The sequence below is a fragment of the Pongo pygmaeus genome, chromosome 2, assembly GCF_028885625.2.
Source record: "Pongo pygmaeus isolate AG05252 chromosome 2, NHGRI_mPonPyg2-v2.0_pri, whole genome shotgun sequence".
Lineage (NCBI taxonomy): Eukaryota > Metazoa > Chordata > Mammalia > Primates > Hominidae > Pongo > Pongo pygmaeus.
Window position 1 is genome coordinate 176,888,345 of NC_085930.1, and position 15,307 is coordinate 176,903,651.

Here is a 15,307-nt window from a genome sequence, read left to right on the forward strand (position 1 = left end):
TTTGAGTCGAGCAGCAAGAAAAGAAAGAATAATTGTAGTAATTCAAAATGTAACCATTGTAAATGAGCTGAAAACGTAAAGCATTTAAATCTTTACAAGGATCGTATTTATGTACATTCAGTTTGCTTCATGTTATTAAAAATTACTCACTGAGATATTGATATATCACGATTTTGAAGTTATCCCCTTGCTTTTATGATTAAGGAAGTCAACTTTCATTAAAATACTGAATCTCATTTCCTCTCTTCTGTGTCTTAAATTTTTGTTTGTGTTTTTTTGCTCTAGTTTACTCTCATGCAATGTTCCTTTTATGTCTTACCTTACCCTAATGGGAACATTTTATTTTTTGGTTTGACTCCTTCTCGACATCCACAAAACATATGAAGACATCTATGCTTTTTACTGTCATAAAAACATAATGTTCAGCTAGCTGCCTGGCATGAATAATCCATCGCTGAGGACCATTAACCATACATGACAAGCTACAGTACAGTAGTTGCTATCTTTATACAAGACAATCGTGACTATAAGGCTGATGACTTAAAACCATAAACCCAGTCTCACTTTAAATCTAATAGTGCACCAACTGATTTTTTTATTATTATTATTATTATACTTTAAGTTTTAGGGTACATGTGCACTATGTGCAGGTTAGTTACATATGTACACATGTGCCATGCTGGTGTGCTGCACCCATTAACTGGTCATTTAGCATTAGGTATATCTCCTAATGTTACCCTCCCCCCTCCCCCCACCCCACAACTGTCCCCAGAGTGTGATGTTCCCCTTCCTGTGTCCGTGTGTTCTCATTGTTCAATTCCCATCTATGAGTGAGAACATGCAGTGTTTGGTTTTTTGTCCTTGCGGTAGTTTACTGAGAATGATGATTTCCAGCTTCATCCATGTCCCTACAAAGGACATGAACTCATCATTTTTTATGGCTGCATAGTATTCCATGGTGTATATGTGCCACATTTTCTTAATCCAGTCTATCATTGTTGGACATTTGGGACCAACTGATATTTTAAGTAGTGTTTTATTTTCTGCTTTTTAGAATGACTTATAAATGAGAAACTTTAACAGGAATATCTCATTTATTAAAAGGATCCAGAATTTCCACTGTAACACACCTTAGAATACAGGAAATAAGCTTACAAACCCAGCCAAATTCCTTGCTGTGAAATTCATCTTATTTATCCATTAGCCTTTATGCAGAACCTGTTTACTGTTAATAAACTGTTTAATTTACTATTGAATGCTATTTATATGTTTAGACAAATTAACAATGACTCAATATAAACAAAAGATGAGAGGGGAAAAAAGCTAAGTAACTAAGAAAGCATAGTTGCCTGAAGGGTTCATGTCTTGACCTCAGAGAAGTGCAGAGACATAAGCTGTGGGGCAGTATGTGGTGCTCAGTAGATACTGGCTGGGTGAATGAAGGACAGAGCCAGAAAGTTTTAAAAAATGACCTTCAGGCATAAGAAAGAGGATTAATTGTTACATTTCCACTTTTCTGGAAAAACTAAGTGAATTATACATTTTCTTAAAGTTTCATGCAAATGGCTAAAATAAAAATAAATTTTGGTGCTTAAAAAGTAAATTCACAGCTATTGGTAAAACACCCAGCCAGGATGACTTATTTTCAGAGAAATTAAAGAAACCAAAGCTTTGCTTTTTTTCTTGATATCACTACATGTATATGTTACCCAAATATCTAAAATGACAGCATTGAAATGTCTGTTTCAGAAATGTGCATATGAAATGATTAATTACACATTATGTAACATATCTTCTTTCCAGGTTGAATTTAGCAAGCTCTATGAGAAATATTTTTTCAGCCATGCAATGTAGCATGGGAAAGTAAGAACAAGATGACTGCACATAGAAATTAATGAAATAGAAAAGGCAACATGGAGCAATGGGTTTGCCATCACGTGTTCGTGATACTTATTTGTGTATCATGTGAAGGCTATTATTAGTATGTGAAGAGAAAGTGAAAGGTTTACAGGAGGCAGTGAGTGTTGTCTAGAAGGAAATCCAGAACTGCTTCACTGTTTCTGAGACTGAACTTTTTACTGTGACCTAAGCACTAATATCTTTACATCCATACATTATCACCCTTAATTTTTATGACAATCCTATGAGACAAGTACTATCATAATTCTCATTTCATAGATGAGGAAAGTGAGGCATAGAAAATTATATAGGTTATTTCAGGTATCACCACACAGTACCTAGTTTGCATTTGTTTTCAGCCAAAACATAGTTCTGCAATATAATTATGATCTCAGAAGTAACCAGAATACTTTGTGTATTTCTTTGGAATTGTCCATATTTACTTCACAGTATTTGTATATTGTACCTTGCATTCTGCAACTATGAATTCTCTTGCATTCTTAAAAAATTAGACAGCTGCAATTACATATCTAAACCCTATAAAAATAATAAAATCAATATATAAAAACTCTAACTTCAGACAAAAACTAGAGAATGTTTCATAATATTAAAAAAAGAACAGAAAATCCACGGCAAGCTTACTTTAAATTAGGCATTTCAAACTGGCAGCTTGACAGATGGAAATCTTTCTGTCTCACCTCCTGCCAGCTAAATTGTTTTGCAGAGTTTATTACATTAGGAAAAAAAAGATCTTCTTTGGGTAAGGAATAGCCTCTTCAGTTACCGCAGACTCCACTATTCTCCATTATACTGGACCAATTCACACATTTATATTATCTGCTAAGAAACTGCAGACTTCTGAGTTTGTCAGAACTTTCAATCATGAGCCTCTTGGTAAATTTAAAATATGCTATTGAATTATTAACATAGTTTTTGGAATATGTCTACTTGATAAAATGAGGTAGACCTGTAATTACACAAAGTAAGTCAAACTGTATCAGAATAGTTTTTCAAAGCTTAGTTTCTACAAGCAAAGGTTAAATTATTAAGCAGTCAACCATATCTGTTAACTTCCTTTAAATGTTTTCTCCACATGGAAAGGAATAGGAAATAAGAGATTTTTCTTAAGCCAGATGAAAAATTTGAGATGTGTTAAATTGCAAGATGTGTTAAATTACTCTGCTAAATATATAGATTTATCAGAGAATAGTGTTGAGGTTATCGACACAACATGGTGATGGGTTGTCAATGGCATTTTCAGGCTGTCAACTGTCAGGATGAAACTAATTGGTACATCATATACAGCATTATCATGTATGATTTGTTCTAATATCTTTTCCAGTATGATATCTAGTATCTTTTCCATGTACAATAATAAAGCCTCCAATATTAGTGATTCTCCTTCATGTATGAAGTGACATTTTAAAACTGTATACTGTCCCACAATATAAATGGATTTTGTTTCAAATTGTGTTATATGAAGTTGAACTTTGTGAAACTGCCGATATTTGACTATTTTTGACTTACCAAAAAAAGGTAATTTATATGGTTCAACCTAATACAATAGTTATGCCAAATCGGGAAAACGTTTTTCAACAGAAACTGAAATACAGGTTTGTTTTGAGATTAGTAATAAACATGCCTTGTGTCTCTGCTTTCTGCCAGACCCTGAGCTCTCAAGGAAGATCATTTTCTCTCTTCATCCTCGTAAGTCTTGCATGTGTTTGGATTTCCCAGAGCTTGGCCATAGGGTGCCTCTTCTCCACACTCCCCAAAAACTCTAATCCAAATGTGCTCATAACTCCTAAATGTATCTCTAACCCAGACCTGCACTCTGAACTCTGACCTTATTTATCTAACTACTTTCTTAACTCTCCAAGTGGATGTCTCATGGGCACCTCAGTTTTACCTATCCAAAGCAAAATTCATGATCGGCTATCTCACCCCTCTCTGCTTTTGTTCCAGCCTTCTCCATCTTAATGAAGGACAGCTCCACCTTCCCAGCTGGCTGAGTTTAAACCTGGGAGTAATCCTGACTCACCCTTCCTTACTGTTACCTCTGTCTTGTCCAATTTATTTTTTAAATAAGTCTATCCATAATCTAACTACCCCTTTTCTATCTTCATTGCAACCCCCATAGTCAACTATCTTCTCTCACTTGGACTGTTACAATAACCACCCAATTTCTCCTTGAGCTTCTGCTTTAGACTCCCCATACTCTCCTGTATAACTTTATAAATTATACTGTGTTTAGGAGAAAATGCAACATCCTTGCTGCTTACAAGGGCCTAGATAACCTAGCCCCTACCTCATAAGCCAGCCTCTTCTTTCCCTTTGTTCATTGTATTATTTCAGTTCTTTAATCACAGAACTTTTAATCACAGTTCTTTTCTGCCATCAGGCCTTCATATTATTCCCTCTGTCTGGAATACTGCTTCCCTCCTTAACTCTTATTTATCCTCAACTCTCAACTTAAAGAACACTTGCTTAGAGAGGCCTTCCCTGATTCTCTCCTTAATCTAAAATAGGTCCCCGTTATTCTTTTATATGACACACTATTACTTTTTCTTCATTGCACTTAACACAGTTTTCAACTAGGTACTTTAATGCATGTGTGTTTGTTTAATGTAAGCTCTGTGAAGGTAGAGCCCTTGTCTGCTGCTTTCACCTCCATATCCAGGGCCCAGTACACAGTGGATGCTATCTCCTTGAAATGAAAAGTATAGTCTATATTGGATGTCGATGCTTGAGGAAAGCCAGATGTTCAGAGGAGGATGTGAGGGGCTTTTGGAAATGTGGTATGGTTTTAAATCCCATCTTTGTTTTGGGTGACTTTTCTGAGCCCCTAGATTGTAAGCTTTCTCAAAGCAGTTATTTTGTCTATTTTGTGTAGAGGGCACTGCTCTATTCCCAGTGCCCAGAAAAGTGCTTGATAATTAGGGATGTTCAATAAATATTTGTTGAGTAAATGAACTGTTTCCTCTTTCACAAAGTTCCTTTCTCATGAAACTATGAGGATGGTAAATAAAGAAAATATAGGAAGCATCTAATATATAGCAGGTACTCAATAATGCCAGGAACCCTAGTGGGTTTTTCAAAACATAATTCCCACATTTTTTACAAGAGTGATTCTCAGAGGCCTTGGGACCCTATGAAGATTGGGGGTGGGGAGCAGTGAGGTGGGTATCTTAAACTTACCCCTGTGGCCTTTTTCAAACTACCTAAACTTATACTTCATGTCCAGTGCCTACTACAGACTGGCTATTTTTGATGAAGAATATATCATATTCCTCAGGTGTGCTAAGGCAAAGATGAAGAAAAATATGTCTAAATCTTGCCTAGAACCAATGTCACAAGAATAATAGCTAATAAAGGAGAACTGTATATCAGAAGACTATCAGTGTTGTTGGGCTAAAGTATGTATATTAAAACAGGAACTGTGAAATAATTATATAACGATGCTACTGTCTCTCTTCTTGTAAGAAATATCAGAATGTGTGCTTGATAGAGTGTCTCTCTGGGTATATTACCTTGGATTCAATTTTAAAGGCATTGGCTAGCCCTTAATGTTTTTTAAAAGGGGGAGAGGAATAGATTTTCTTATTCTCCAAAATCATGTATTAATCTTACTTCGAGCTTCTTTTTCAAGGGAAATATTTATACCCCCAGTGACTGGTTGGAAGAGATGCAGTTATGCCACATTTACCTTTGTTTTATCCAGTTTAAGAATTTGTGAGCTCTGTATTCATTTTTATACTGGTTAATTAGGCATGAAATCCAGGAGGGATAAAGGAATGAAGGTTAGAATCACCACAGGCTGTCACAAATCCCAGAAGTAGAGGAAGTGAAAATTCACCAACCAATTGAACCACACATTACATACAGCCAGACCCTGGGCTACAGAGATGCATCTTCAGCAACTGGAATAGATGAAAGTGTCCCTTAAAGCCCTCTGTTGATCTATAATTGTAAAATGTTTACAAGCATTTTGATTGTGTATACAACAAAAATAAGCAAATTTAAATGCCCTACCTCTGTGGCACATACATTTTCATAAGTTACAGATTTTATTATCTGTGCTTGCTTTAGTATATGTACACTGTTCAAATTTGAATATTCTAAATGTCAACAAAGAATAACATTAATGTTTATGACTTGGCCATAAGGAAATCCACAGTGCAAAATCTGAATTTTCACATCCTTGGAACGTACTGGAAGTGTCACTAATCAGATAAATCCATTAGAAGAAAAACTTCTGGTAGAGGTATAATCCAGAAGGGAAGTTGATTGAATACAACTGCATTATTTGCTTATAGCAGAACTGCCACACTATAGGATTTCCAGATTCATCCAGGTAAATCCTTTCATTTTCTTCCACTTCAGGAGTTCTCAATCTTTGCTGGTCTGCATGTCCACCATGGAGTTCAGGGTCAAGCTATTTTTGTCCATGTCCTACCCAACCCTGAGTAGGTGCTTGCTTCTTGGATCCCTGCTAGCACTGTTTCATTCCCTATTAACTGACCACCTAGTTGGCCTCCTCTTGCTTCTTTCTTTCTTTCCTGCTGTTCACAAATATCTTTGATAGCTCCTTCCTGCAACCTCAGGCAGCTCAATGAGCTGTTCTGCTGTCTGATCAAAACATTCATTCAACAAATCCCATTCCTTCTTGACTTTTATTCCAGTCTTTCAACAACCCTACCAGGTTACTGGGTCATAGCTCTCATTGTAAGCATTAAGATATAACTCCACAACTACATTTTTTTAAGTTTAGCTGTATGGAAAGAATCATGCATATTAATCCATGACCTATTTCAGGACGGTAGTTTGGAAGCACTTCCTAATTAAGAAACTCTGAAAGAAAGCACATGACATTATCATGATCACTCCAAATGGACCTCCTTTTAAAGTCATTTCAGATTTCACCAGCAGTACACATTCACTCCTGATTTGGAGTAGGCAAGTGACCAAGGAAGCTGGTAGATTCAATATTTTTAAATGAACTTACTGGTAAAAATAAGTTCTTGTTTCAAGGAAATAGATGATGGTCTTATAGTACTTCAAAAGGGCCCATTATGATAGAGCTAAACTTTGTAAAAAGATTTGTTATTTTAGGTTAAGCAATTCAGAGAGAGGAAACCATAAGAAGGCTGTGGTTGGTACTGGAACCTTGTAAAATGAAGATCAAAATCACTGACTGTTCATACTTGAAATTACAATAAATGTAAAATGTGACCTTGGTATTATGGCATAGTCTTTTAAAAATGTCTTTGTTTTCATTTGTTTTTCACTTTCTTCTGTAATCTCCCAGATTCTAGTACTACTGAAATAGTTTAGCTTTGTAAACCTAAAGCCTATATTATTAGCTATTAAAACAAGTAGGTGTTGATTTTTTTTATTTTTTATTTTTTGGCTGGGGTCTGTCCCACAGACCCCAGCTGCATGATGGATGAATAACGTACTCAGACACTGATATTCAGTGAAAGAGTGGGCTAGGGGACCAGGCCGCTGACTGAAAGAGATGTAGCAGCCATGACCCTGACTAGCTGGCTCCTCTGACATTTATTCAGCACACATTAAATGACAAAGGGTTTGAATCAGCACCACTAGAGGCTAATTAACCTGGTCACCCTCCCTGCCCCCTGCCCCCTGCCCCTAGCCCCAGAGAGCCATCCTGCCCATGAATGATCAAAGGTTAGTTTTAGGACCACATGAGTAAACAAGTTGTTTAGATAAGCTCCTCTACATTCCTAGGTATCCACGCCCTGTGCTTTTAAGATAATTCAGCTTCTTTCAGCCAAACACTTTACTGAAGCTATGTAAACCCCCAGGCCTTCCAAGAAGGTTTGTGTTTATTTCCCATAATTTTACAATTTCTCCCACCATCCTGACCCAACCCCCACATTTTTTGAGACAATGTCTCACTCTGGTTGCCCAGGCTAGAGTACAGTGGTGTGATCTCAGCTCACTGAAGCCTTGACCTCCCAGGCTCAGGTCATCCTCCCACATCAGCCTCCCAAGTAGCTGGGACTACAGGCATGCATCACCACACTAGTCTTTGTTTTTGTTTTTTAGTAGAGATAGAGTTTCACCATGTTACTCAGGCTGGCCTTGAATTCCACTACTCAAGTGATCCACAGGCCTCAGCCTCCCAAAGTGCTGGAATTACAGGCATAAGCTGCCACGCCTAGCCCTAAAATTGCTTTCGTAATTAAACTTCCAAATAAACATGTCTAGCCATTAGTCAAAAGATAAGTCATCTTTATTTTTTTTTGAAAAATATATATGAGCATATGCCCCTTGTAATGACTATGGCAGTCATGCCATAAAAGCAATTTCTAGTCCACCACTGCAGTTATTTAGATTAGCTATTTGATTTCCATTAATCCAAAGAAGACCAGAACATCTAAGTATCTACAATATGCAACCAACTTTCTGCTTCAGACTTTATAAATAATGTATTCTGCGTCTCAGCTGACTCTTCGTTATGTCACAAGTCTAAGCCACCATGTAAAAAATAGACTTAGTGACTCTATGTAAATGAGGTTTTCTGCCTGTAGGGAATCAGTTCTGTGAAATCCAGTGAGTATTAAAACAGCTACAAAGGATTTATTAAAGAGAGAAAAGTGCATCTATTACTGATTAGGATATTTTTAGAGAAAGGCACATTGAACAGCAACCTTTAAATAATCAAGTTAGTTAATCACAGTATCAAATGACTTTAGTGCTGGAAGGAATCTGAAAGATCAAAGACCAACCCTCCTGTTTTACTGATGAAGCCTAGAGCTTTTTCTAAGACCAGCTTTTGAAAGGACCTCACACTAAACTGCAAGGTCACTGAAGGCAGTGTATAATGGTTACTTATATCCATGGTGTTTGTGCAGTGCTTGGGATCTATTAAACATTGAAAATATGAATTTGCATGATGAATTAATAAATGATTTTATAAACAAAACTCAGGAATTAATATGATCTTGGTGTTACGTAGGAATTTCTGTTATACAAATCATAATGAGCGTTAATGTTACCTGTTTTCAAAAAGTACTCTCGTTTTTAAAGGAGCCTTAATTAGTGAGATCTCTCTCTCTCTCTCTCTCTGACACACACACACACACACACACACAAAATACATTACACTATTAGATATAGTCATTGAACTTGTAATCATACTCCTTGTTGGCCTCGAATATTCAAATGAACCAGTGATAGAAATGTTCCTAACTGTGGCTGGGTGTGGTGGCTCATGCCTATAATCCTAGCACTTCAGGAGGTTGAGGCAGGCAGATCACTTGAGTTCAGGGGTTTGAGACCAGCCTGACTAACATGGCAAAATCCCATCTCTAATAAAAATATGAAAATTAGCTGAGCTTGGTGGCCTGCGCCTGTAATCCCAGCTACTCAGGAGGCTGAGGCAGAGAAATCACTTGAACCCAGGAGGCAGAGATTGCAGTGAGCCGAGATCACACCACTACACTCCAGCTGGGGCAACAAAGTGAGACTCCATCTCAAAAAAATAAAGAAAAATATAAATGTTCCTAAATGTTCTTCTTGACAATTGTCAGAAAACCAAATCTCCAGCCAGAGTATAAATGTCAGGGGTATTCAGCATTCTGATTTATGTAACACAAATCCCTATGCAACAGACAGGAAGTAATATTAATTCCTTTGCACAGATTCATATTTTGAATGTCTCTGTATCTTTATAAGTCTTTTGTCTTCATTCTGGACCTGCAGGTGTGTGGATCCGGTGCCCTGTGTCCCCTGATACCCCACACATTTTTTTCTTGTCTAAGCTTACATTTTAATCAAGTTACATTTTTAAACAGGCATTTCTTTGGATGGACTAATTTTTAACAAGACATTGATCTATGTGAGTTGGACCATCTAAAAAGTCCATAGCAAATCTGGGACAATTTGAAAAATAACTAATGACAGCAATGTATTATAGCCTGTAGAATAAAATAAATACCTATGAGTCTCTACTGACACAAAAATAATTTCGATACATAAGTAAATGGGAGCAAAGGGACAGCTATTTCTTACAGTAGAATTCCAATTGAATGTAGAAAGAATGATGGAAGTAGAAAAATCACAGTGTGTCAAATACAGCATTAATCATTGTTGCAGATAATCATTAGCAGATTAAAATTAGTGTTCAAAGATATGATGAGTAACAGGATATTTGTATAACCTTAAAGTATTCAACCACATGACACTTTTTCACAGATTGGAGGAGACTAAGGACATGTGGCAACTCAATGCAATATGGGATCCTAGATAAAATCCAGGGTCAGAAAAAGATCATTATTGAAAAAATTTAAACAAGGTCTATAGATTACTCAATAACATTGTATCAGTGTTAATTTCCTGGTTTTGATGATTATGCATTAGCTATAAGTGAGATACTAACATTTGGAGAAACTGAATGAAGGATATATGGGAACTCTACTTTTTTTCAACTTCTTTGTAATTCTAAAATTATTTCAAAATTAAAATTTAAAATGTTTTAAAAATAAATACAAAGGTTATAACACTCTCTTATATTTGAGTGGCTCTTTATAAAAGAAGCTTAAGAGATACAGATGTTTTTATGATCCACATTAGACACAGGAAATAGATTACAGTCGTTTCAGTGACTTGCCCAAGGCCACCCATTATAGAGCCAGGTGTTCTGTTAGATTCCATTTTCCTCTCTACAGAAACTGCTGGGCTGTACTATTTCATTCTCATAACTACTTTACAAAGACAGAGAAGGCATATTGTTCCCATTTTATAGACTTTGAATTCCAGAGATTTCTCAAAGACCTAAAAATAGAACTATCATTTTACCCAAAATCTGACTACAGATTTTTTTTACCACCCAAAGGAAAATAAATCATTTTATCAAAAAGACACCTGTACTCATATGTTTATCATAGCACTATTCATAATAGCAAAGTCATGGAATGAACCTAAGTGTCCATCAACATTGGATAAAGAAATGTTGGTATATATATATGTATATATAAGGAAAATGTGGTATATATATATATATGCCATGTGATACTATGCAGCCATAAAAAAATGAAATCGTATACTTTGCAGCAACATGGATGGAGCCAGAGGCCTAATATTATCCTAATTAAAATAACTCAAAAAATCAGATACCAAATATTCTCACTTATAAATCGGAGCTAAACACTGGGTGCACATGGACATAAAGATGGAAATAATAGACACTGGGACTCCAAAACTGGGGAAGGTGAAAGGGGGTGAGTGTTGAAAAGCTACCTGTTGGATACAATGTTCACTATTTGGGTGATATTTTCACCAGAAGCCAAAAACTCAGCATCATACAAAATATCGATGTAACCTCCACATGTACTCCCTGAAACTAAATAAAAATAAATGAAGTAATGAATGAGACTGAGTTCCAGCTAAAGTAAAAAAATGCCATAAATAACACAGATTAGTGAGTAGATAGAAGTTAAGTCCAAGTTTTCTCACTGTTAATCCAGTTTTGTTTTTATTCATATTCCGACAGGTATTTCTGTAGAATTCCAAGAGACAGACATTTCTGCAGTCAAGACACTGCACTGAGCACTATATATATATACATATATATGTGTATATATATATGTATATATGTGTGTGTATATATATATACATATATATATATGCCACGTGTCCTTAGTCTTCTCCAATCAGTGAAAAAGTGTCATGTGGTTGGATACTTTAAGGTTATACAAATATCCTGTTTCTCATCATACTTTTGAGCACATATGTGTATATATATGAAAATGGATATGACTTGTTGGGGATCATCTTCAATGAGATGAGCTCTGAAAGAGGATTAGAAGTTGGCCAGGTGAAAGGAATTAGGAATATCATTCTAAGTAGGAATGGTGCTTAAAATTCTGCTTCTGGCAAGCTTAAATTAGTTATGATGTCTCATCAATTCCTCTGAGTTATCAACTAGATGTTACCATAGTTGCAATGGTTCTGGTAAAAGAAGTGCCTGCTGCCAGCTGGAAAACTAATTTCAAATATATATATATATATATATATATATTCCTGACTGGCTTGGGAACTGTGAGATCACATGCTGTTCTGGCACCAGGGTAGCAGCATAAGGCATCTGATCAGAGAATGCATATAACCTCCAATCCTCTGATACTATGTATCTGGGTTGAACATGCTGCCTCAGCTTTAATTGGTGAGCTGGTGACAAGAATTTCCTCAATTCTGGAAGCCTGGCTCCAAATTGTGGGGGGGGGGGGGGGGGGTGTATGTGTCTTAACTGTGTTACAACACTTAACCTGTTTAAACACTATAGGTTGTTTAAGTGGAACATCTCTCTGGATTTATCTAATCTGGCCAAAGATTACACAATTCAGATTATCTGAATTTGTCCTTTCCTTCATTGATTTCAAACGTGTTCAGATTAGCCTACAAAGAGGAAAAGTTCAACAAGGGAGATGTAAGGCATTAACATTTAAGATCAATTCATCACCGCAGTTCTGAAAGTAACAGTGTAAAGGCAAGTTCAGGCAGAGTAAAACCAAATGATTATTTTCTGCAGGGCGGGTAGTTTTGGATCTTGAGCTTGTGCCATTGTTTTGGTGACATGCGGAATTTATGCATCTGTATTTGAACAAGATTTAACACTAGTACAACAGCTGTTCCTTAGAACAAATGAACTGTTTGCTTATATAAGAACCTTTAACCTAACTTAGAGAGGGAGAAAACAGTGCCTCATATGGTTTACTCACGTGTGATCTTTTGCCCAAGCCTGCCTTCAGACTTACGAACAATAGACTTAATACATTTGGGATTGCAGGTGTTTCATAAGTGTATCCACTGAAAGACTAGCCACTGGGTTGCAACAGCTTTGAGGCTTGAAGAGCCCAAATAAAAAGATGAAAAGTTTGGTGATAGAAATTTTAGTTTGTTAAACTATTCATTGTCCCCAGGTTAAAAACTTTGTGGGCCTCTATTTAATGGCTGATGCCTTTGCCCAGATTCTCTGTTAATAAAACTAAATTCCCAATTGTAACAATTTCTAATTGTATCATCAAATGTAGTAGCATAAAAACTTTAAGCCATGTTTGCCTTAAAGATTTGATTGATATGGTGGGGTGGAGGACTAGTGAGTAATACCTTTATTATCTGACTTGTGTAGGCTCATTCTACCTTAACCCTCTAACCATTATATAGTCTACTGATGTCCTAATTCCATAGGACATTAGAGTAATTTCTGTTGCATAAATGATAGCTTTCATTGCTTATAAAATGTGCTTCAACACACTCAATAATGTCTTCTTCAAACTTATATTGCATTGATTACATCTGGCAGCCCCATATGGTAAAACGTAGTTATGACCCTTCTAATTAAATTATAGTTAGAAACTCACTTCTGGGGTGCAGCTCAGCAATCTACCAAATTTCTCAGTGACATTCAGAACATGAAAAAACTTGGGGAGAATAAATTTGCAATACAAATGGGAACAGAGGAGAAGGTTTTCAATCTCTATTTTTCAAAATTCATTACTTGTACAATTTATTTTCCAAACTAATTCTAAGCAAAGATGAGTAATACTACCTTGGCAGGAGTCTGTGCTTAAGATATTTCCATATGTTTAAGCAGAAATACCTAGTATGGTACTTTCCCTATAAGTAGAATGCCATGAAAAATGTTCTTAAGACAGGTTCTCCAGCACCTCCTTCCACCCTTGGTCTCGATGAAGGACCCCATGTCCTACTTCACAGAGAAAAGGGAAACCTTCAGAAAACTTCCACACTCAATACCACGTGTTTCCACCCAAAAGCATCTGTACCCATGTACTTTACCTTTTCTCCTGTTTCTATAGATACGTTGTCGGTGCTTCTCTATAAGGTCAATGCCTCTACTTGTGTTCTAGACTTCATTCCCTCTCCTCTCCTCATGATACCACTCCTGCAGTGCCCTTCTCCTCCAAATAATCAACTTCCCCCTCCCCTAGATCATTACCCCTAGGAAACGTGCTGTTTTTTCTCCTGTCTTAAACAAACTAGAAAATGAAGAAAACTCTTTCTTGACTACTCTCTTGTCCACCCAGCTACTGTTCTTCAAGAGTTTTCTTTGCTCAGTTTCTAAATTTTTGTTTCCCATTCTTCCTTAACTCAGTCTAATGAGGCTTTCAGTTTCACTCTCCACCTCAGCCTCCCCATTCCACCTGTATTGGCTTCTTGCTGATCTCTGGATTAACCAGACTCATTCCTCAGCATTTGTACTTGCTAATCCCTGGCCTCTGACCCTAGATATCCAGAGTTTAGCTTCTTCACCTTCCTCCTTGAAACCTTTGTTCAAAAATCACCTATTCAGTGAAGCTTCCTAATCTTTTTGTTTAAAATTGCAATACTCCCTCTCACCTCTTTACTTTTTCTTATCCCCTTTCGCTGAGGTTTTTTTTTTTCCAGGATATTTATCACATTCTAATATTCTACATGACTTATTTTCTAAATAAAATTCCTTACAGAGGTTTTTGAAGACTTGAATGTTTAACAGGCAAAATAGATAGAAGCCTCCTTTACGAACAAATTGAATGCCCGGTGACATTCAGTTCAAGGAGGGGATGTTGGGAGGGAAGGGGTCTGGACTTTGGAGCCAGACCCGACTGATTCTCTGCTTACTATTTTTCAGCTGTGTCATTTTAGGTAATCTACCCAAAGTCCCCATGTCTCAGTTGGCTCATGTATAAGTAGGGATAATATACCTAAATCACTTGATATACCTAAAACATTGAGTGCAGACTTGGGCCAAGCAGTGGGCTAGGTCCTGGTAGTCCTAAGTGGGTCAGATGTGGTTTCTGTTCCTCATGGAGCTTGCAGTCTTGGGAGAAAATTGATGTTAGGCAATAATGCTAGAAAAAAAAAGATAAAAATCACAGCTAGTAGATTGCAAAGGAATAAGTGGTCTGTCTTGTAATTATTGCTCAATTATTTCCTCGTTTCCCGTTCCTCTCATGCCACCACTGTCTTATTTCAATCACAATTGTGTGTGTGTGTGTGTGTGTGTGTGTGTTGAGACAGGATCTTACTCTGTCACCGAGGCTGGAGTGTAGTGGTGCGATCTTGGCTCACTGCAACCTCCACCTCCTAGGCTCAAGCAAGCCCCTCACCTCAGCCTCCCGAGTAGCTGGAAACACAGATGTGCACCACCACGCCCAGCTAATTTATTTTGTATCTTTGGTGGAGACACAGTTTCAACATGTTGCTCAGGCTGGTATACCACAATTTTACTGACAGGCATATCCTAGTTGGTATTCTACCAGCTCGTTTTCCACACTTGAGTGTGTCTGACAATCACCTGAAATATCCGTTAAAAATACAGGCAACTGAGGTCAATATGTAGAATTTCATTTTCAAGAGTTTGGTGATGTGGCCCCCAAAC

The 15,307-nt window shown here is 36.9% G+C and overlaps 1 protein-coding gene across 5 annotated transcripts in view; it reads left to right on the top strand.

Moving 5' to 3' along the window:
• Positions 1-15,307, top strand: part of SERPINI1 (serpin family I member 1) — an 87,911-nt gene that overhangs the window by 13,081 nt on the left and 59,523 nt on the right. For 2 of the 5 annotated variants that reach the window (XM_063662395.1, XM_063662397.1), the window contains exon 2: positions 3,565-3,606. The exons of the other annotated variants lie outside the window; for them this stretch is intronic. The gene's annotated coding sequence lies outside the window, so the exon portion shown is untranslated. The remainder of the gene's footprint in view (positions 1-3,564; positions 3,607-15,307) is intronic. 5 annotated transcript variants of the gene reach the window in all.